Source organism: Anser cygnoides, chromosome 9 (genome assembly GCF_040182565.1).
Source record: "Anser cygnoides isolate HZ-2024a breed goose chromosome 9, Taihu_goose_T2T_genome, whole genome shotgun sequence".
Classification (NCBI taxonomy): Eukaryota; Metazoa; Chordata; class Aves; order Anseriformes; family Anatidae; genus Anser; species Anser cygnoides.
In genome coordinates, this window is record NC_089881.1 from 15,707,669 (window position 1) to 15,731,262 (window position 23,594).

At 46.6% G+C, this 23,594-nt stretch overlaps 1 protein-coding gene and 1 long non-coding RNA gene across 2 annotated transcripts in view; both read right to left on the bottom strand.

The window, feature by feature from the left end:
* TP63 (tumor protein p63) overlaps positions 1-3,862 on the bottom strand; it is a 154,257-nt gene extending 150,395 nt beyond the window's left edge. The window contains exon 1 of the mRNA XM_013195003.3: positions 3,738-3,862. The gene's annotated coding sequence lies outside the window, so the exon portion shown is untranslated. The remainder of the gene's footprint in view (positions 1-3,737) is intronic.
* A 2,161-nt stretch (positions 3,863-6,023) lies between these two features.
* The window catches only part of LOC125184400 (uncharacterized), a 118,471-nt gene continuing 100,900 nt past the window's right edge, over positions 6,024-23,594 (bottom strand). Inside the window, exons 12-16 of the long non-coding RNA XR_010833437.1 lie at positions 22,309-22,744; positions 21,334-21,457; positions 18,402-18,549; positions 6,705-6,906; positions 6,024-6,344 (exon numbers count right to left, since the gene is read on the bottom strand). This is a non-coding gene — a long non-coding RNA (uncharacterized lncRNA). The remainder of the gene's footprint in view (positions 6,345-6,704; positions 6,907-18,401; positions 18,550-21,333; positions 21,458-22,308; positions 22,745-23,594) is intronic.

The following is a 23,594-nucleotide window of genomic DNA, read 5'->3' on the forward strand; positions in this document are numbered from 1 at the left end:
CAAGGATTTCTGGAGGTCAGCTGGCACATGATAGTGGGCAGAGTCACCTTAAGGCATAGTGGTTGTCAGATGATGAACGCTGAGCTCTCAAGATACATTGAGTTGATTGTTTGTGATCTGGTGAATAAATCTTTTTGTTTAAAGTGGGGATACCCAGGGCAAGGGCCGCAGTATGTCCCATGGGTTACAAGGATGTACTCGCTGTTAAATAAGCACTCCATGCTGTTGCATGCTAGCACAGTGGTGATATCCTGCAATACGTGAGGATCAGTTTCAAGTTGGCCCTTCTCTACGCGATGAGAAATTGCTACCTTGAGTCACTGCTTCTTTCACAACAGCGTCATAACACGGCACTGTGCTATTGCAGGGCACCTGCTCATATCCAGACGCTGCCCAAGACATGGTAAGGGAACATCATTACGACCCCCAAAAAGCAATGAGGCTTCTTAGCGTGCTACAAATACCTTTGAAGAGAAAAGTTCTTCACCCTTCCAGTGCTATGCCTCTGCTCTAACGAGCCACACGACTGTAAGAAAAGCATTTGCTTTCTCCTCCCCAGACTTTTCCGTATCTGCAATTAACTGTATCAACATCATAGCTAACCTCCTGTCCCTGGCGCGTGCTGGCACCTGGCAAAGCCCATGTTTCAAGACATGCTTGATGCATTACTGCAGAGCGGATCATGAGACAGACATTTTAGCGTGCGTCAGACACTGTATTTCTCCATCCTCGAAACTGATCCTGCCAGAGTGTGCTCTGTGCAGAGCCAGGACTTTAACCCGAGAGCACAGCTGCATTTTAAGGTATCATGTTAATACAGTGCTGCGGTGGGGAATTTGTTCAAGGGAGGGTGGCTCCACTCTGACCTTTGGCTCCAGAGGCACGCTTTAAAATTAAAACCTTGCTTCTTGAGTGACCCAGCACTCGTTTATCTCCATTCATACAGTAGCGTGATTTTAAGAACTGGGCATATTCTCGCCTGCTAGCGTATATGGTGCTGTGAACAGCCTACGTGCCAGCAGAGGCAAACAGAAGAGCAGTACATACTCTAGTATTTTTAACCCAAGAATTTTTTTTATAGATTTATTAACTCGGAAAACAGAGAAAGACCTTGGTATTGTCCATCTGGCCTGCTGGTATCCTAGCTCTGAGCTTGGATTCACAGCTACAGCTCAAGAAGTGACATTACAGCCACCAGTAAAGCCAAGGCAAAAGGCTCCTGTGGGGTCCTGTACCCTGGCGAGGAGGGCGCAAAGAGGATGACCAGGAAGAGCAGGACCAGCACTGAGAGCCCTGCTCAGCCTCTGCTGCCACATGCTCATGCTTGGCCATGGGAATCCCTCACCTTGCCTCGAGCTCCCTGCGCTGCCCCATCCATGGCCGTGGGGTCTGCGGGGGCTCAGCACCCCACCGCGCATCCCCCAGCACAGCCAGCCCGACTGCAAGGAATGCGATTTCCTTATGTTTTTAATTGTGCTACCCTCTAGTGGCCAATCCCATCCCCTTGAAGCTCACTCGGATCGTTGCTCCTGGCAGAGGAGAGGTTGGACTGCAAACCTTCAAGCCCAGAAACCAGCCTGGTGCTGTGCAAGGATGACTTGCACATTTAAAAGGAGAGAGAGACCTGGAGAGGTCAAGTGCTAGCCCGGGCAGAGCGCGAGCCTCCAGCCCGCCTCCACTCTGGCCTGGGGAAGGGGAAGATCCCCCCGCTCAGCCTGAGAGGTCTGGGCAGGAGCAAGGTGAAGCCAGCTCAGTATCAGGTGCTTGCAATGCAAAAACCACCACCAAATTTGGGCTCTTGGCAGGATCTCCCAGAGGACATGCTTCCTTCCTCCTCCCTGCCTGCCTCCTTCCCCTGCTCCCTCACACCAGGCGCTCCAGCAGCTTAGATGTGGAGCAGAAGCACTCCACACGTCAATAAAAATGGGTTAGAATTCAAGGAACGTCCTTGCAATTACTGAGATAATTGCTACATTTCAGAACCAAACATTACTTAATGGTGCTCAATTATCTTGTGGCAGGGCCTGCAATGGCAGCAACTAATTGCTTAACTAAAGACTTTCTTCTTTCCACCCTGTGTCAACATGCACACATGCAATTAGGCCATTGGTGCAGGGAGGAGAGGAGATAGCTGCTGTGAAAAGAGGGGTTAAGTAGCAGCCACAGCCATATTTCTGAGCTCAGAGGACAGGTGTCTTGCCTCAGACATTATAAGGATGCAAAGCAGAGATGGAAAAGCCCAGGAGGGGATGAGAATACAGTCTTTTGCTTCCTTTCTTGAACAGGGAACTCAAATGAATGCACAATGTGACTAGTGCCACTCTCACACATCTACATAGCCCCCAGGCTTAGCTGCATTTCAGTAGTCCTGGCATAGCTTATCAGTCTGGAGAGTATTTAGATACTAGCAAGGGAAGGAGGAGGAAAAAAAAAAAAGCTAATGAGCTAATGAAAACTTTTCTTTGGTTACTTTAAAGCTTGTTGAAAAACTGTTCTTCGCTTACCTCTTTCTCTGAGCATCTTTCACGTGACAAAAAAGCAAAGGAAGAATAGGACTACTTGGTATTTGCCATCTTGTCAGTTCTTCACCATCCCCTTTACCATCTCACAAGGAAGGAGTCTTTCACTCTGCCTTGACACAGAAGTACTACTCCCTGTCCACCAAGCCCCCATCCCGTCTCCCTGCTTTTTCAGCTTCTCATCTGCCCAAGGAGAAAACACAAGACCCCAGAGCAGGGCCTTACCCTTGTAAAAAATCAGGTCTTGGTTTCTAGCCGTTTCTGCTTTTGTTTTGTCTGTTCTGGCCACACAGAGCTTACCACAGAGCAGCCCCAGGCCTTGTCTCCTGAACATCGGGTACCCAGGAACCCAGGGCTGTGTCTGTTCAGCTCTGCTCATCCTTTCCAGAGGAACATTTCTCAGGCATGAATTCCCAAGGCCGTTTTGTTGTTCAAATACCAGCTCAGCTCCTTCCCTTTGAAACCCCTCTTCACTACTCTTAATGCCTTTTTTTTTTTTTCTCCAGTTCATCACAGTTTCCACAGCACTAGTAAACATCATAGGGCTGAGTGCTCAGCTCAGAGATATCCTTGGGGGCCTTCAGCTTTATGGAAAACTGTTCTCATCCTGGTTTTGTAGCCTAGACAGTTTCAAATCATGGCAATAGTTTACTGTTATCCTTCAAATTATTAAACAGCCCCACAAAGTTTTGAGACAAAGGTTTCAAGACACCCAGATTGTACTTTTCAAGTCTCCTTTTTCCTCTTTGCAACATGAACACATCTCACGGACCAAAGAGCATAGTTTCCTCTCCAGAATATCATGCTAACTTATCCCCAGGATTTTCTCCCCATCATTTAAGTACTACGCTTGATCATCAGGCACACATTTTGGCCACAAGCCTAGGAAGGGGAGAGGAACCACTGGGCCTCAAACCAGTCATTCAGAAGATTCATAACTCAGCAAGAGAATGGTTAACAACCTTTAAAATGGAGAGCAGTTTTACAGCAGACACTTCAGTTTGCTAGCAACGTGCCCTCTCTATTTTCACATGCGTGCACACAGGGCAATTGTTTCACAGTAGTAACCTCACCTGCAATTAGCCACTGTTTTAAGTCTTTGATCTTTACAGCTCTCCAGAGGACAGCAAGATTCCCACATAAAAGCCTTTTATTATTTTATACTACATGTGGGAGGGACCCTACGCTCCTATATTTATTAAAAAGGAGAGTCCTTACCTGATCTCAGAGATTCACATTGAGCTGAGTGAGGCTGTGGCAAATGAAATCTCACTTTTGGGGACTGGCTCTCCCAGGTGCTAAGGATAAGCTATCAGTGACCCTACCTGATAGCGTTCACCTGCTTCTGAGCAGGCTGCTGCTCTGCCAGCATCCCAAGCACCAAACCCATCCAAGAGATGGGCTTCTTGGGGCCATGCCTTAACTTGCTGAATCATTTCCTACGGTTATTTTTGTTTAAGCTGTTGTCCAGTTCACAGCTACAGATCACCACGTGCCTTCTCAGGATGCTTTTCACAGCCCCAGGGTGGAGAGGACACCTCCCCCCATAACACCACACCATGGCAGGAGGGTGCACGTGTCTCCCAAAGAGCCTTTTGCTGAATTTCACCTGGTTGTTTTTCAGGGAAGGGGTTGAGGCAGAGCAGGTAGCTCAGAGGCCCAAGCTATAGGTTTGGTCCCAAAGAAAACAAAACATCAGGGCCTCAAGGCACTTAATTAACTCTATTAGAGTGATAATCAAGGCCTGCCCAACCCCAGGGGAATGGAAAAAAAACTCTAGTGTGAGGCGTGCAAAAAGGTACTGGACTGAAACATGAATATTTTTACTCACTGTTAGTGGTTAGAAGGCAGTGAGAGTGAGGGAGGGTGAAAAAGGGAGAAGGAAAGATCCTCAGCTTCTGCTTTAGCACTGGCGCGTAGGACACAGCCTAGAAAATGGAGAGATTTCTGTGTAGTGCTTTTACTTTTTGTGGAGCTGCTTTCAAAATATCTCTAAAGTTTAGACTCTATATTCTTTACAGTTCTTTAGTGCACATTAAAGTGTAATCTTAACCACTTCCTTTTTTTTTTTCCTTTAATTTTAAATTAGATTTGGCTTAAAAATAAGTTCCCTCAGCTTTTCCTTGCAATGAAGCTGATGGGATGGTATTTTAGGAAAGCCAGCGTTGCTCCCATGCCTGTGTGTGAGAGTTGGGCTCCAGCAATATTTTTTTCAGTCACAGGGCTGTGCTTCCAGAGACTGCTACGAGGGAGTGGAGAGGTGCCCAGCTCCTGTAGCCAGAAGAGCTCAGCCAGTCCTTGATACAGCAGCTTCTGATGCTTTCCAGAAAATTGCCCTGGGTACAGCCAGCCAGTGGAGATAAATTCGGTATTAGGGAAGTAAAACCATGCTGTCCTACATTACTTCCTCCTCAACCAGCGTGTAGAGAAGGTTTGTGTAAGATTCACATGGGTCTAATAAGGCATTTGCCCTGGTAGCAAGTGGGGCTCTATCCTTCGGGCACTTCTCATTTCTCTCTGAATGTGAAGGGACCTTACAGCAGCCAGGGCAAAGCCCAAGAAGCACTCTGGGGCTGATGCAAAAGGACCCTGCATCTAGCAGGCTGTAGGAAGAACCTACTCATATCACTCAGACTGTGTGGGTTTGGGGTTTCAGAGGTAGTACTGATGAAGATGCCATAATTAGAGCACCCGAGAAGCTACTTTAAATTATGAAATCAGCTTAATTTGTCTGCTGCGTTTGGAAGGACGAGAAAACTTCAAGCCACCTTCCTCCATTCTGAGGTTGTGTATCTCCAGCACACACTGACAGAGGATTTCTGAGACAACACCCTGAGTTGCAGTGCTGGCAAGGCACAGGCCTAAGGCTCCCTTGGCTCTGTATTTGGTACCAGCACCTCCTGCCAGCTGCCCACCAGCACAGTGCCCTTGTGTTTAAGCATACAGCTTGTGATTGTTACCAAATTCAAAATCCCTAACTCACTAAGCAGCCCTAAGATGTCTCTTTTGTTGTCTTCGGTCGTAAAACCTAAAGCATTAGCTCATCATTCAGAAAATGCCCCATATCACAAAGTCTCTCTGAAGTATGGTTTGCCCCAGTTACAAAAATCAAACAATCAAAATTAACATGTATCCAGAATCATTAATTAAAGGTTTCCTTTGCTTCTCAGTTTCTTTGCTTTCAGGCAACACACGGTTCACCTTTTCAAGCTTCCCTTTGCAAATCTGGGAGCTAGACATTCACTTTGATCTTAATGAACACTGAGACTTGGGCAGAGAAATGCAAGTGACTGACTGGCCCCAGCTCCACGTGTAAGTGTTCCCCAACTGAACCGCAGCCTGACCACGCTGTCACTGCTCACCCACCCGGACCACGATGTGACAGCTCGGTTCAGCGGATGTTCTCTGCTCTGCACCAGGGGAAGCACGTTACTCTGAGAGCCTGAACCTTCTGCTCTGCTTCTAGAGGTGGCATGCTACAGAGGGGGAGAAAAAAAAGAAAAGGGAAAGCAACATGAATTTCCCAATTCAAATCGCTGAACAGTGACACTGGAACTCAAAGTCAGGCTTTATTTTCAGCTTTGATCCATGAAAACCTACAGTTGTGAAACGGAGGAGAAAAACAAAACTGGAGGGGCTGTTGCCATTCGGTGGAGCTGCCTGATCATGAGGACCCTCCTTCCTGGCAGCTGTGGGTGCTGCAGAGGTGCTGAGGAGCCACACAGATTGTTGCTGGCGTTACTGCATCTCACGGTGGGCAGACCTCGCCAGCTGGTCCATCAGCTTTCTCCTTTCATCTCAAAGGTCCCTTATCTTCACACGCAACTGGAAAAAGAGTGTATCAGACAGAAATCAGTCTGTGCTGCCCTGGTACCTGTGGGTAGCATTCAATAATAAGTGCTGCAAGCACAGGGCTGCTGCTGCCCTTACCCTCATGCCATAAGTCTGTCAAGCAGCTGCTCTGTCTAAACTGTACCCTGCTTAACAGAGTACAGTGCCTTCCTTTTTTTCCCTTCTCCCCCTCCAGGGGCTCATATTTCTCACCTCCCACAAACACTTATTGGAAAGTATATCCTTCACCTCTGGCCTCAGTGTCCCCTTCCCCAAGCTGGAAAGTCACTGATGATGGGGGTGGAGAGTGGCAGCTTGTTCTCAGCTCATCAATCTATTACACATGTCACAAACCTCTGCAGAGGCAAGCTGGCTCCAACCCTCATTTATTTCCAAGTGCAGAGGATGTTTGTGTTTGATCGGATACGCTGGATAAATGATTTCAAGCCGTGGGTTTCATTTCATCACTAATCACAGATACGGGTTGCAGTCCTGTTCACGAAGTCAGCAGCTAAACTTCTGTTGACCTCCCTGGCAAGACAGGATACTGGTCACTCTGAAATAAATGATGGAAAATTAAATCAAAGGGGCCTCAGCAAGGGGATACGGAAAACAACAATGACATTGATATCATCTTTAACTTTGCTCCTGGTCTGTGCATTCACATATGAAAGGGAAATTTGCTTTCCTGTGTTAATAATAGCAGCAAAGCAGAAACATGTCATTGGGGAGCCTCACAACTCCAGCTAAGACAAACCCCAGAAGTTTCTAAACAAGGGCCAGGATGCTCTTATAACATCAGCCGGACCTTCACCTTAGCTGATAGCTTTGTTATCCCTCTGCCTCCCCACAAGGTTCCCTCCATCCTGATGGAAGTTGCACTGCAGCACTTAGGGCTGGTGGCACAGCTTTCTGCCTTCAGCATGGTTTCCTTCCCTTTTTCCCTGTGCCCACAGAGGAGATGACCCAGACTCCCTTTCCGAGGACATGAAGGGACATTCCCCCTCCAAACTGGTAAATCTTTCGGGTGCTCAACGCAGAGCTCCTCCCACAAATCAGGAAAAGCAACAAACTCATTTTGTTTCTTACTCTTCTTTCCTTAAATGCTACTGACTGTGAGGTAGGAGCTATATATGAACACTTAGCTCTTTTTTCACAAAGACCCAAAACCCCCAGGTCAGAGCAGGAAATTAGTTACTAAAGCATTTCCTCACACCTCCTCCGTGCCGAACCAGGCTAGATGGACAGTTTTTAGTGCCCTGTACAAAATGAGCTGGTGAGTTCTCAGGCCAGCCCCTGAGCATAGCCAGGGGGTCCTCAGCCCCCTCTTTGAACAAAGTCCCTCTATCAAGTATAACATCACAAAGAAGTGACAGAGAAGAAAATGGAGGTAAATGGGCAGGAGGAGGAACAGAGAAGACAGAACAGCAAGGAAAAATCAGGACCTGTGCCTATTACTAGTGCAGTAACACGCATCTGCATTTCACAGCTTGTAGTCCATGCTGTGGAGCTGCTGTGAAGGCCCTCTCCAGCCAATGTGCCATGACATGCCACATCCTTCCCTGTGCAAATAAAAGGACACTTAGGAAAGAGCTGCTCAGCAGGGCAGCAGTTCCCTGGCTTTACAGAGAAAAGCCTCAGTGGTGCAGCCACCAGGGACAAGCGCTCACCCACACCTCTCCATGGCGCTTCGCTGGCCTCCGGAGCCTAATTCCTGAAGTTAGGTACTAGGGCAGAGGTTTTTGGTTTCCAAAGTAGACAACGCACTGGAGAGTGGCCAGAGGCTGTGGGTACACTGAGTAAGGGTGGGGTAATTTGGGGGGAAGCTTTCTGCCTACAGGGAGAGCAGGATGCGTGAGAGCAGGTCTACAGCATTCAGCTGGAGCAAAATTACCAGCAGATCATCAGCTCGATAGCAGGATTTAGTGCAGGGAGGGCCAGGCCTGGTGAGTCACCGTGCTGCCGCTGCCAATCGCCGGGGCTGCTGACTGCTGCGATACCCTGAGGAACGTGGAGCAGGGACTGGCAGGGAGATCGCCAGGTGAATTACAGAGCCAGGCACCCTCGAAAGCTGGCAGCTGCTGCCCATGTCCGTGCTCCTTCGCAGCACCAGCCCCTGAGGTGGCAGAGTACCAGCGCCAGAGACCTGCCTGCTTTTGCCACTTGTCACTTGGGTGGGCTGCGGCCTGTGCACGGCACGGCCATTCCCCAAAGGAATGGGGAGAGGAAGCAGGCTTTGCTCCACCACGAGCTCCTCCTCTGGGGTGCACACGAGGAGCTGAACTGTGCCCTACCCCGGTGTGGCAACGGCTGAACTTGGCTCAGTGAGCACTGGGGACCTGAACCTGCGGCCTAGCTTCTGGGCAACCCCAGCACCAGACTCTGAAAGAACTAAAGCAGAGAAAACAAACAAAACCAAGAACCGATCACTCTGGTTTTCAAGATCACAAGACCACTAGGCCCTGGTAGGACAGGCCCTTCTGGCCTTTGCTGTCTTCAGCTCAGTCAGCCCCTTGCCTCAGCAGATAATGAGCTCAGGTCCTTGCTCATTACTTCACACCTTGCCTATCCAGCAGCCTTCTCACCTCAGCAGGTACCGTCACACCAGCTATCATTTTGACATACTGCTATTTCACTCTTTCTCCATGCAGCGCTGGGATGGGCTCCCAAACAGTCAAGCTCAGCCTATTAATCAAGGATCACATCATGCCAGAGGGTGTGGAGAGGCCCTTGACACCAAAATGTTTTGACAATCAAACAAACATCCCCAAGCGACTGTAGGCATCGAGCACAGCTGATGCACGGGTAGCCAAAACAGCTTTGAACTGTCTAGCCACACAGCCACATAACAGAGAGCTCTGCAAATCCTCCCTGAGAAGCTGGGTGAACTCTTGAGTTACTGCTATGCAGGAAGCCAGCTGTCCTGCCTGCACATCCCGCGCTACCTATGCTGCCTGGTCTGATGCTAACTCCAGTCCATGCAAGCTGAAACCCTGGCACAGGCCAGTGTTGCTGCGTGGTTTTAAGGTATTACATCCACCCTATAGAGTATATTGAAGCCATCACCCTCTGCATGCCCTCCCACCTGGCCAGTGCTGCATCCACCAGGCCTTTCTCACCAGGAAGAGAAACACAGATTCTTCACTGGCTGGGGACACTCCTCTAGCAAGAGCTAAAGATTTCAGATTCTCTGTTTAACACTACTGCAAATCCCATTTAAGAGCAGAGCTAGCCACTTCCCCTGCCTTGCAATCAGGGTCTCTGCTCCGCGGATGCAATCTGAGCCCAAATACACAGCCCACCCATCACTGGGGGTCCCCCTTCCTTCTGCTTCAGGTGGAGGTGGTGACTGGATGCAATGAGGTGGTCCTCAGCCTGCAAAGGCTTTAGATGTTGCAGTTGGTTGCACAGGGGCTGCAGCTGGACTAGATTAGGTTAGACTGGGCTAACCAGAGGGATTTTTGCTGGGTTTCTCCAGCACCACGTTAACCACAAATCATGAAGTAGCAAGAAAGACCTAAGGAAATGCTCACATCTGAAATGCTTTCTCTCAGAGCAGGTCCAAAAAATAAAAAGTCCCATGAGGTCAAAACAGAAATGAAAAGTAATCATTGGGGTCTGAGGTTCTACAACACACAGAGTATTGAAATGACTCACCCAGCCACAATAGAGCTACCAGATTTCGTGTTTGCTCAGCCCCAATCTTTGGGTGTTTTTCAGCAACTGGAACTATGAATTAAAATGCTACACTAGAATACAGCTAGTGGCAATGGAGGTGGGGTAATTTCATGAGGTAACCGTGACACACCAATGCGAGAAGGCTTTTGATCCAGTTTTGGTTTTAATTCAGAGACTAAAGTTCACCTCAGTCCTTATTTTGTCCAAATGGCTTATTCAGCTCGAGTACATATTTTGCATCCCTATTTCCCCCTGCTGCACGATGGAATATGATGCCATGCACTCTGCTTGTCATAGCTCAGATCCTGTCTTACATTTCTCTAATGCCTTGCATGCTGGAAAGTCTTAGAGTGTTTCACAAGCTGCTGCATACGTAGCCAGAATCAGACATGCAGCCACTTCTGGGGTGGAAGACAGCAATAACTGCATGCGCTGCACTAGGAGGAATAAGATTCTGTCCCGGAAGAGATACTTTTGCATAACATGTCATTAACGTCAATCTCTGAACACCCCAGCAAGCTGCTAGCTACATGTTTAGCTACATCTGAAGGACTGGAAATATTATTGCTGGGATGTAAACTTGCAGTTCCAGGCAATCTATTTCTGCTTAACCTGTTGGCAGCTGTTTTCATCACTTAGGTACACCATAGACCAGTAATAGATAAACATCAGTGTAGACCAACCTTCTGTGCCCTCTGAGAAGGGTACTGCTTTCTTGAAAGATACCTTCAGTAAAGGATCCAATGCCAGGTGGGACAGGAGTTAAATTGCTGGAAAAAGTCATCTTCTCTCTCCCATCTCTGATTTGCTCCTCACCGCCCAAAAATGTGGGGCTGTAGGTGGTGGAAAAGGCATAAGTGCAAGTAGTCCTGCAGAAATTGCAGGTTGGGAAGGAAAATGCAGAGCTGCAAGGAGGTTCAATTTGTAGCTCGTGGTCTGGGCTGTGGTTCTCAATGAGCTGAATTAGCAGCAGAGACTGAGGAGTGTGGAGCAGTAAGGGTGTGACACCAGCTCTGTTCTCCCTGTGCCTCCTGCAGCCCTCTCAGTGCCTTCACATCCCTCCCCTGTCTGCTATAGCAGTGTGACAAGTCAACTGACTGTCACAATGCAGGTTTGGTGCTTGGAGCTGGCATATCCCTATTGAACAGACATCAATTCAGGCTTCCAATCCTATTCCTGCACCAGATGCAGGCTCTAGGCAACCTGCAGCTTCAATAACAGCCACCTGGAGCCATCCACCACAGCCTCCCTGCGCATCTCTATACTTTCTTCCAAGAACCTGCATGCCAAGAGCACATTGTGCCAATGGTCCGAGAAGGAGGCTCCAACAAGGGTCCTGTTGAGATAGCCACAAGTTACCTTGCAGCACTTGGGATGGTGGCAGTGAAAAGGCAGGTAAAGCTAAGCAGAGACGAGGCTGACCAAGAGCACTTGTGACCTACTCTTAATGCTGCTACCAGCTCCTTCCTTGACTTTTAGCTTACTTGGTGTCCTGTTTTTTGACAGGCCTACAAACTGACTATTCTTAGGGAAGGAGAAAGAGGAAATAAAATCCCTTTTTCTGTGCCAGCCTTTCTTAGTGTCATCCTGAAACAAAAGAGGGGAGAGCAATGCCCCCTTCTTTCACACCTCATAAGGCACAGAAGAGCAGTTCTCGTGGCCCTGAGCACTGCCTGGGATGGTGGCTGGCAGCTAAAGAAGGCCTAGTTTCCAGCTGCTCAGGCATGCATCCTACCTCAGCCTGAATCACAGATGCTGGGAGCTAACTTTCAGGTTTGCAGGGGAGCACTGCCTTCAGCTGCACCCAGCTCTTTGCTTTCAGGAAACCACAGCCCTGGTTTGGTGTTGTAGCTGTTACACGGGCAAGTGTCTTTAGCCATATTCACAGGGGGCAGACTACAGCTGTTTTTCAGAAGGCATTTGCATTTTAGAGGGGCAAAGGATAAGAAGTGCTTACCTAAAAAATAGGGTCTAGCGCAACGCAAAAAATGATTGCTGCTGACACACAGTAGCCCTAAACACTAAGTCTGTCCCTGGGTCCATTTGTGAGCCCATGCACCAGCCCATCCTTCTAGGATGCTGTGGCTCAGCTGGGCTGAGGGCTAACCTCCACTGAAGCTGCCATCTGTATACTGATGCTTTCTGCTCCTCAACAGCATCTCTGACCCTTACAGTGTTCCCCTTCATCTTAAAGATGGGTGTGAAGGTCTGTGAGGCAGCAAGGCTCTTGTCTGGTGCCTCACAGACACATTTCTGCCTTGTGCATTTCTGCGCAGCCTGAAAAGCCACTGATGGGGCAGCCCTGGGGTAGTCCCTACCTTCATTCCTGCCTCTTCTCTCCGACCACACGCAAACCCGGTGCCGGCTCAGGCCAGGATGTCCGTGCCAGCCTCCAACAATGTTATTTCTTCCATTGCCCAGACCTGTTGTTTTCAAAGGAGCAAAGGGCCAAGAGATCTATTTGTTGTCGGTGTGTATGTTGGTTACTACCAGGACTGGCAGTTTTAAGGATTTTCCACGTATCGCGTGTCCCTCCATGTTGCAGTGCACTGACCCAGACACAACACTGACAGCTGCAGGGTAAATAAATAAAAACAGAGTATTTTGATCTTGGAGGGGGAGGTGGTTCAGAGGGGAAGGGGGGGCCGGGGGTGTCAGCCAGACAGAACAGGGTGGCCACAGCTGTGATGGGAACAGATGCGGCACAGGGAGCGGGAGCGGGGAATAAAGTTCTGCAAATGTAAGCAATGCTGGAAAGTCTTGGAGAATGGCACGCATATTTCGGACAGGTGGGAAGTGTTTACATTGAAATAAGAAGGACAACGGTCTGAAAGAATGCTGGTCACATTACCTGTGACCCAAGCTGACCGATCACAGCTCCAGAACATCCCAGACAACCATTTCTCTGTCACAGCAGAGCCCATCGAACACACGTAGGGTCTCGGCCAGCGCTATGGGCATCCGGTGCTCTGCAGAGCTCGTAGGTGTTTGGTCCCTCTCAAAAGCAAGCTGACATTGGCTCTCAGCCAGCCTTTATCCCAGTCTAGCTCATAGCAGGGCTTTGTAGTACCACTATGTAACCCTTGGACCAGGCGGGTACGAGGCAGGATTGAGACCAGACTCACCTGAGCCAGCAAAGCTGGCAGTGTGGTCTGCAGCACAGCTGGCATTGCCTAAGTACACCTGTACAGCTGACCCCAAACAGCAGCCCTGCCATGGTGGGGACCAAGCTTGGTAAGTTCTGTTTGTTTAAAGCCTAGCAGAAGCTCTTTCCCAACTGACATTTATGCATTTATACCGTGGTGCAACCAGAGTTGCAGATCTTTTAATTTCCGGAAGTGGCTCTGCTGGCAGGAGCCGCTCAGCAAGGCTCGTGCAGGGCAGGTAACCTGCTGCTAGCCACTGGCCACCTGAGATCATCTTCTGGCACAAAGCAGTTGTGCTGTGTGCTCTCTGCTGATGGTCATTACAGATAAGAGGTTGTGGCTTCTTCTAGGGGATCTTTGCAATGCTTCACTGAATTGCCTTTACCATTTTGGAAAGCGGACTCATCAGAACCAATGATATGAACAAAATCCTTCTTTTCTCCTGGCATATTTCATCCTTTCCCTAAAAGATTAAAGGCTGGATTTTTCAAGAACCCTAGAGGCACCTGTGACCCTATTTAAAATCAATGGAGTGCTAGGAACCCATCTCCCTAAGGTGTTATTGAAACCCCAGCTGAGCCCTGCCCACAAAAGCAAATGGTGCAGCTCTGGAGTGCAGGATGGAGTAGCAGGATGAACACCTGCATCACACCTACATCATCCAAGAGTGGCAAGGAGACTTTTCCAAGGTCATTTCATGTGGCAGTGAGGAACAGAGACCAGGGGCTCTGCTTCCCAAGTGGCTGACTGCTGCCCCGTGTGACCCACGGGAGAAGAAATCCTTCTTAACTGCAGCTATTTCACCAGAGGATGCTCGAAGGCAGCTTGCAAGAAACTTTGAGCATTTCTAATCAAGTTAAAGGAGGGCTTACAAACACAAAGTCATGTTGAGAGACATTCCCTGAATTTATTCACACCCTTGCTCCTAGATAAAAATAGCTTTATATGTTAAGTTTAGGTCCACAGAGAGCCCAGAGGATAGCAAGGGATTATCACAAAAGGGCAGCAAGGCAGTCAAAAAGAGCCTGGGGGACATCTTGTATAATTTCCATGAAGGGAATAATTAATTCAAACTGTATACAGACTGCTCTGGGAGTGTCCACTCTGGAGATTTTCAAAGAGTCCTTTGCCGCTTTGGGCTCACTTTAAATCAAGTGTCCTAAAAAAACACTTCAGCTATGCATTTCATTTCAGTTATACGGAGTGTTTAAATGCCAAGGGATGAGGGAAAACTTCGTTATTAAAGGGCTGTAAGACTTTAATAAGGTACACAGTAATTAGAAAGTTGTTGAGTCATGAAAATAGTCTCAATAATTTGAAATTAATGTTTAGTGTATGCTCTACCATAAAATGCTTAGACGTTGTGGCCATGGATACTAAAGAAAAACCTTAAGGCCATGACTACACGAGCAAGTTACCGCAAGGTAAGCTAGGGTGTAATTTCAGAGCACACCACTTACCTCAAGGTAACTTCCCATTTGCAGGCTGTTGTCCCAGGACCAGGGGAGGCAGCGAAGCCCTTGCTGAACATGGCACAGGCTGCCCTTCGTGGGCTCCTGGCTGAGGGCATGCATGTGGCTGGGTACTGCAGAACACATAAGGTGCAGTAAATCTGTGCAGTAACACAGCTTTGAGTAACTTTGCTCTCCAGCATAGATGCAAGGATGGATGGACTATACGTAGCAATCAATACAGTAGAAATGGGCACAGTTAGAAAATCTAGAAGTTCAATGGGAAGGGCTAGAACCTGATATGGAGATTCTGCTTCATGATAATATTAAATATATACATTAAAAAATGCTTGCAAGTAATAATCAGGGCTGTAGCATCCCTATACCTCTGTCTCTGTCGAAGAGGTAGGGAAAAATGACTAACTACCAGAAGTTCCCCTCTCTCCTCTCTTTTCTGGAAAAATACAACTATTTGAGAATTGAGTCTGCTTCTACTGACCTGCCCTTTCTTTTCCATCCCTGCTTCCTGCCAAGCAAAATTCACCGAGTTCCACTTATGACTTTAATGAGACCAGAATTTCTGGATGTAGTTGTTGTGGAATGTGTTCCTGATAAATCATTTAAAACCCAGACAACAGAGCTCCTATCGCAGATTAACAATTCATCCTGGAGCTTGCCCTGAGCGTGTCCAATGCTGGGTGGAAAATCACTGCCCTTCTAACCCCAGTGACTAGGGGCATCCCAGAGCCTGGAGATTTTTCATTTCAATTCAGTAATTCAATTCACTGCACGACTTTTCTTTCCTTCCTCCCACTAGGTAGTTCAATGAAGGGAGAGCTGTAAACTCTACAAATTTTAGAAACTGTTTGTACCTCCTATTGTAAAAAAGGGAATGGACCTTCACCAAGAGAGCCCAGTTACTGCACAAGTGGGCAGGAGGAAGCACACGCGTCCTCCAGACCAGCACTGTAGGCATTGCACACCACTTAGTGCTTTCTAGATAGAAGGAGAGAGAGAAGACAAATAGGACAAAGAAGAAAAGTAAGGTTTTCCCACATTGTTTTCCTTCCTCATACTCATATGCCCCCTCTCCTAGCATCACCTTTCTGACCAAGAGGAGTAGGATGTATTTTGCAGCCATCACACCTTATGCAGCAGAGGAACATGCCATGGTGGGAACTGCCTCGTACCCCACGTGGACGCAGGGAACAGGTTGCTGATCCCAGTCAGCGCAGTGCCTGAAATTACATAGAAATTAAGCAGAAATTATGGTTCCCTTGCTAGGATAGAGTAACTCGTATTTCTACTGTTGCCCAGCTCTACAATGAAGAAACATCACTATGATGTTTATCGAAAATACTAGTCCACTGTCTGGTTGACTGTGGGCAGCTGTTTTCTGTAGGTAATCACAATATCAGTGTCTCAAGAGTTAAACTACCTGGAAGAAGGGGATTTTAGTAGAAGATCCGGAGTGGCAAACATTATCAGCAGTGTTAATCTGTCACATCTTTCCTGGACTGTACATACCACGCTCCATCACTTTGGCATGTCATGGCCTGCATTGTTACAAGATGTACTGAAGCTGTAGCCAGCCATAGTTTGGCATCTCAGTGAACCTTCTGATCCAAGCAAATACGGGAAGGAAAAAAAAAATGATGCCATTTTCAAAACAAAACAAAACAAAAAAATAACAAACCAATCCACCTCTAAAAAAGTAACCAAAACTAACCCCAAAACTTCTAAGCAAGTACTAAGATAGATTTTTTTTTTTTTCAGATGCAACTATAAAACAAATCTGTTTGAGTTGAGGGTGAGCTAAACCCTTGAATCCACACCACTTGAGGGATGCCGGATGGCCCAAAACCTACAGCTTTTCTTTGTCATGTTTCTCTCTTATTCAGACACACGCAAAGAAAAAAAATAAAATAGAAATTTGTTTTCCTGGTTCTGGCTAGAACCTGGCCCACAACCAGGCTGTCCTGAAAACATCCCATATCTGAGCCTGGAAACGCAGCAGACTCGAGCTGGACCAGTCTTTGGAGTTGACGCCACCGGGGTGCCCAGAACCCACAGCCCAGAGCCCTGCCCTCCGAGCAGACACCAGACTGCAGACACCAGATGAGAGAGAGGGAAAGCTCTTGGCTCTATTGTTGTTGTTGAGCTACTGGAAAGGAGCTAGGGAGAGGAAAAATGATCTGGATAGGAAGAAAAAAGTCTCACAGGAATGGATGATCTCACTTGTCCACACACACACGCCCAGACGTACAAATATATATAATTAACTGGAAAATACTGTGTGGTATAAAGGTTTCTTCAGCTTGGGTACATCATAGTTGGGCTAGTCAAGTTTGGTACAACCATAACAAAGAGTACTTCCCACACACCTCCTGCTAAGAGCTCTCCTACCACATCATAGCATTTTAGTATGAATTTACATCTGTTGATAGGTACCCCTAATGCTTTTCATACACAGAAAACTAGACATGTGATACAATTATTAAATGTATATGTAATAGCCTACGCAGTCATCAATAGAATATATACATTTTGTGCACATACATGTTGTTATACAGGCAATTTGTTGACTCCAGCAAACTGCCACAAGGGTGTATAATGGGCAGGGGATGAAAGCAATATCCCATTCAAATACCATAAAGAAGACAACCCAAAGGTTTCATCAGCTTTTGTCCCTACGCATGCCACACATGGGGGAACAGAAGGACAGCAATTCTAGTAGCCCATACTATGAGATTTTAGGGTTTCTTAAGCAGCCCCATGACAACTTGGACAGAATTTCAAAAAGCAGCCCAACTTGCAGCCAAAACTTATTTGTTTCATGGGCATCACAAAAGATTTTCTGAATCCTCATTTCCTAGACCATGCCTACTAAGGGACACAGCAAAAAGTGCTTCTTAGACCCTTACCAGCATGCCAAAGCAGTGAGGCCATTTCTATGCATTACTACAATGACACAAAGCATGATGACATATAGCGTTACATAAAGGCTCTTGTTCTACTTTGTCCCAAAGAGCAAACTTTTTTCTGGGCTTGTTTTACATGAAGCACATGGCTTCAGACATGAGCCTCTATTTGTTTTTGTTTGTTTTATTTTATTTTAAGGAAATACTGTTAAGCAATCCCATGTACTTTCTGCTCATCCTGCAGATGAAGTTGCATCCTTGAACACAGCTGGTGGTACATATTGTCTCCACCCTGGATGTGCACAGGTTCCCTAATGGGGACCGTCTGCTCTGACCAGGGCATACTTAAGTATACTCCGGAGCCACAGTCTGACAGCAGAAACAAACTTTTTCCTTTCCTTTCCTTTTCCTTATCTATTTTCTTCTAGAGCCAGGACTGTCTTAATACAACCAAAGAATGAGGGAGCAGGGAGGAGAGAGGAGCTGCGCTAGGTACCTCCAAAAGCTAAAACATGGTTGCGGCATTAACGGAAATAGTTAACTACGTTCACTGTCTTGCTAGAGTAGGAGCTGGTATGTTGTTTGTTTTGCACTGAAGAAGTAGGCCAGTATTTCTCAACAGGAAGGCCCGTCTGGATCCCAGACAAAGAGGGCTCAGGAACACCAGCCCTCAAATAACCTAACCACTCGCTCATCCCGACCCTTTACACATTCAAGAAAATTTACCACCACAGCTGCAGAGTGGGTCCAGCTTCCCCACAAAACAGTTAACTTGATCCCTTAGCAGAGACACTAATAAGAGAAGCCAAGAATGGTAATTTTTTAGGTAACAAGAATGCCCCAAACTTTGCTGACCTTATGTGACTTTTAGCTTCTTGTTCCAAGCGCCAAGCTACTGAAAAGCTTGTCTGTTTTTTAAGACTCCAGGTCATTCCTTTCTCTATGTCCAAGCTGTTCTTCCAATATCTTTTTAAATCGGCTGCTTGTTTCCAGTGAGTAGACTCTGAGAGACAGGAAAAACTCTGTAAGAGAGATTGTCTTCTTGCATATAAATCTTACTTTGAAAGCAGACGGTATTTTTGGAATTCAAGGGTTGGGGTTTTTTTGCTGCAATATTTTTTGCTCTGTCACTTACAGGAACCCTGTGTATCTAGAATGAAGGTACTTATTCAACTCTAACCTAAAAACAAGGGGCACAAGATAAAAATCTCCTTTTCCTAAACATATTTTCTAGATTAAGGAGGTATTCCCCTTTAGTTTGCTCAGGACTTACTTTATTTGTCTACATCCAGGTGTGCAGGTTTCTGGGAGGGAATTTGTCACCCACCTAAACACAACATAGCACAGGTTGTTGTTTTTTTTTGGTTGGTTTGGTTTAGTTTGTCTCACTCTAAGATGCCCTGTCTGTTCCATGCTTCCCCTGCTTGTGTATCAGGAGCAATGTTAGTCACGGCACAGACAACTCAGAGGTGCTTTGAGGTTCAGTTCCACGTTTTAAGAGCCTTGACCAAAAGCATTATTTATTGCCAGTTACTCACAACAACAACAACAACATATGTAAACTTGCAAGAATGAGTTAGGAGTGTCAAAGGAAGAAAAGCTCTGCCCTCAAGGCTTACATTTTATAAAAACCTGATGGTCAGAAAGAGCACAACACAGTCAGATTGAAAAGCAGCCCAGAAAAGGGCTTGTTTAACACCACAGGTGGTGCACGGGTTTCAGATGTGTCCACCCATACTCACTAAAGCCAGCTCCTCATCCTTGATGCCTTCCAGCATCCATCCCTTGGTCTACACTCCACTGCTCCAGCTGGCAGAGCCTCTGTCACTGGGGTCTGGAAGCAGCACAGAGCTGGAGAACAGCTAGCAGGCCCCTGGCCACATGCTTAAAGCCACTTTAAATCCCTTACAGTGACTGAAGCATGGTGCTGTGGGCTTTTCTTCATCGTGGGGCCCAACGTGCCCCTGGCACAACAAGCTGAGGCACGGTTTCATGCCTGGGCAAAGAGGATACCAGGAGATTTGAGGTCTTTGTATGTTATTGATGGCAGCTCTCAGTAGTCTGACATCCTAGAAAAAGCAAAGTTTTTTCCTGCCCAGCACCTGGTTGGTTGCACTAGCAGCTGAGGCACACCTTGGTGTCCCCCAGCCACACTGGTAAGGTCATTATAAGGCAAAGAGGGAAGTATAAAAAATTGAAGATGGGTCACTGGCTAATGGCTTGCTGTTCCTTTCTCATCCTCACAGACAGAAGGAAACCTCTAAGATGGGGAGAAGGGCAGAACAAAGCAGCTTTCTCATCTGTTAATGCTCACGTAGCCACATTTAACACCAGAAGAGCAGCAGAGTCCAGTTTGCCTTGCAGTGCAGATACCTCTGCCTGATCTGAGCACTCAGGGCTCACGTCATTGCTTCTGGAGAAAAATAGGCATTTTTAGGAGAGATTAGCAAGGCTTGTTTGGGCTGTCAGGTTAAGGTGACTCAGCCCCTAGACACACCTCTTGCTCTCTGCTTAATTAGAAGGGGCGTCTAGACAGCTCGGGTCTGGGCATTGCCATGTCCACGTTTGGTGGAAAGAATCCCCCTCAGAGAACCACACGCTGTGCCAAGGAGGCTCTCTGATACCACCTCAGTAAGCAGGGCAGTGGACTACAATCAGGGAAAAGAAGTCTAGACCCTCATGGGGATTTAGCAGCCTCACTCCTGGCTGACTTGCAGAGTCAGTCGTGGGCTGCACAGGGAAACCAGCACCCAAACGCCAGCTTTCCTCTGCTCCTGGTCTTTCAGTAACTGCTGCTCCCTTCTTGGAGCTCTGCAGAGACAGCCAGGAGCCAAGGAGGGAGGGGGCCAGGTGCTGACGAAGCTCCCAATTAACCCTCCTGACGGATGGGCTTCTCCAAGCAACCCTCAGCATCTGGATGCAAACAGGCACGCTGCTCTCACTGCCGCAAGGTCTCCAGGGCAACATCCATGGATGTGTACACAACAGGACCGTCAGGTAGCTGCTTGTGTGCCACTGAACGTCATCACAACCTTTTATTCTTGTCATCAGGCTCATAGAGATGAATGAGGCCGATATGAAAATGACACCACCCTGCTGTAACGTGTCTCCTTCTCCGGTGTCATTTTCAAAAGCCGATTGCATGTCTACATGCATTTATACACAGACACAAACACACCTCACTGTTCTCTTTCATAAAACCACTCAGTTGTACCTGCACTGCTCACCCAGAGGAGTTAAAGTCCAAAATCTGTACCTAACACATTACAAGACATAAAAATCTCTCATTTTTATATATATTTTGTTTGTTTATTTTCACTGCTTGGGGTCCAATCCTAGTCAGGGCCATATGTAGCAAAAGTCCGTAATCGTCATGTTTGTCTTTTGGTAGTGGGCTTAGATAGCTTGGTACTGAATAATGGTAAGTGAACAATTCTTATTAAAATTTCTAAACGCAAACATAAATTTGGAGTCCAGTCCTGCTTCCATTCGCAGCCGACTCCTTGAGCAGACAGGCCCAACAGTAACTCTCCAGAGAGAAAACAAGTGAGGTCTAGATGATCCTGCAGACAAGCTGCATGTCTCAAACACAGGCAGGATTCCAAAGAGAGGATTTAATGAACGAGACTTACCGCCTCACACAATGGACATTCACATTAAGAACTTCACCCTCTATGAACCAGGTTCACATTTTACCAAGCACCCTGTACTCATGTCTGATTGCTTCTAGGCTTTAGTTTTCCAACCCTTGGAAAGACTTGTTAAAAAAAAATATTTTTACTCTTACCACACATATCAAGGTTCAAACAGATGAATCTCTTTTGGTAACTGGACCTGTGATGATCATGAACTTAACTGAAGAACTTTTCGACCATTAGGAGCTGTCCCAGAGAGATGACAAAAATGCAGCCCTGGAAATCAAGGGACAATGAATGCACTGACAAGTAGGTAGACAGGGATTCATGCAGAAATATCTGCATGTGCATGTGTGAGGGGAAGAGACAAAGATGAACTAATCCATTTCCTTGAGGCTACGTCTTTACTCTGTCAGACTGGCACGTGTCTCCTTTGTTTTCGATAATAGAGGTAATTATACCTGAAATGTTGAACTGTAAATCCATCACACAATTAAGGGAATTCAAACTGCACAGAACTATGGGAACATTTAAGGATGGATTATGGTCAGATATTCTGAAAATCACCCTCCATGTTTTCCATCCCTTGACTCAAAGACTCAGACAGCTTACTGCTTTCCCCAGGGACCTATCTTCCTGCCACAAGATAAGAGAACCACACGCTGATTCTAGCGAGAATCACTAGTGCACTGTGGTGGAAGAAAAAAGCCTTCAGAGAGGGGTTTATGGTTTGGGTTTCCTTTAAATTTTTTGACCCTTCTTATCACTAAACAAAAGCTTGTGGTCTTTTTTAGATCGCCTACAATTAAATTCTTATAAAACCACATGCCTGGATAAAGCTGGTCTTATGCAATTTGGATGAAGCATTTTTCCCACTGTAATTATTATTGAAGAAATCTATCATTATATTTTACAGGGAAGCCTAAAATGCACAGCACTTAGTAAAAATACAGCTGATCCTCTGTATTTCCAAATCTTCCCACCTCTGCCATTTATATTTGAAGGCGAAAGAAAGAAAGACAGAAAGAAAAAGAAAATGTACTAAAAGAGGACTCATTCTTTGCACATTGGATCACCAGTGATGCTCACTTTCTGTGGGCAGTAAAGCAGGGTGTGCCCAGGCTTACCTTACAGTTTTATCTGCATGGAAGCCTCCACAGTTCAATACTGGAGTGATGGTGCTGGTGAAAGCATGGGTCAAGGGTGGTCTTAAATGCAGAGTTTGTTATCCTCTGTGCTTCTTCTCCGTATTTGTGGCTAAGAGCTTGGCTTTGGGCCCAAGGCGTTGGTCCTTGCTTAGGAAGAGTGAGCGTGGACTTTCTGCTGCTGGGCTGGTGCACAGCTGGACTGAGCTGCCAGGCCAAGTGCGGGGTAGGTACTGTGTTTCCTCCTCAGGAGAGGGGCTGCCATTTCATTGCTTGCTTAGAGGAAAGGAAGAAGAGACTGGTTTGAGCACAGCCTCAGGTTTGGGCTTCACCAGCAAAAGTGAGACAGAGTTCAGGACTAGAGATTGCTCTGATCCCGATGGGTCCATCTGGTTCCTGATGCACACGTGAGCTGTATCTGACATTAAGAGCAGAGATGAAAGTCATTTGCACCTTTATTCCCAGCGGTACTTTCTCAATATGAACAAAGTGTGATTTTTTTGGTGATCTTTGGGGAAGGAATGCCATTACTTACACCACAGTCACTTGGGATAATATTTATTACCAATAGCGTTCTGCAGGGCAAGCTCAGGCAAGAAAGACCAAATCTTTCCTTGAGGGCATCCATTGACTTACAACTGCAGAAATGCCAACAACAAAAAAAAAGTCAAATGAAAAATGGAACATGAGTGTACAGGGCTTGACTGAGTAACCATAAGGATTGAGGGAGGCTTCGCTTTTGTTTGTTGTTGTTTGTTTTGTTCATTTTACTTTGGGATGTACTTAGGTAATATTCTACATAAGTGTAAGGGCTAGAAACTTTTTTTTTAATGAAAACTGAATTTCTTATATAATAACAGATTATTTTTTTCCAAAAGCATAGTATTGCAAAATTCATAAAATTTTGAGAATTGGCTACATAGTAAGTACTACTCCCACTTCTACATGCAGCATTACACAAATCTTTAGTTGATTAAAAACTAGATAACTTTCTTCCACTCACCACACTTGGATTGTTAACCCAACCAAATATCTGCATGTTCTGAGTGTCACCCAATCTTACTTGAAACCTTTTGGCCAGCTGGGTTTGTTTCTTTGCTGGAATGAGTGGGACAAGTACTCCACCCCTCCTTTTAAATAGACTTAAGCTGTATCATCTAAGCTACTTGGAACATGGTGCAGGGACCAGCAGTAAAGGATTAACTGTAACAAAATCTTTGTGAGGTTAAAAACTGGACAAGCTGGCCCTTCAAACTTCGTGATGGGCT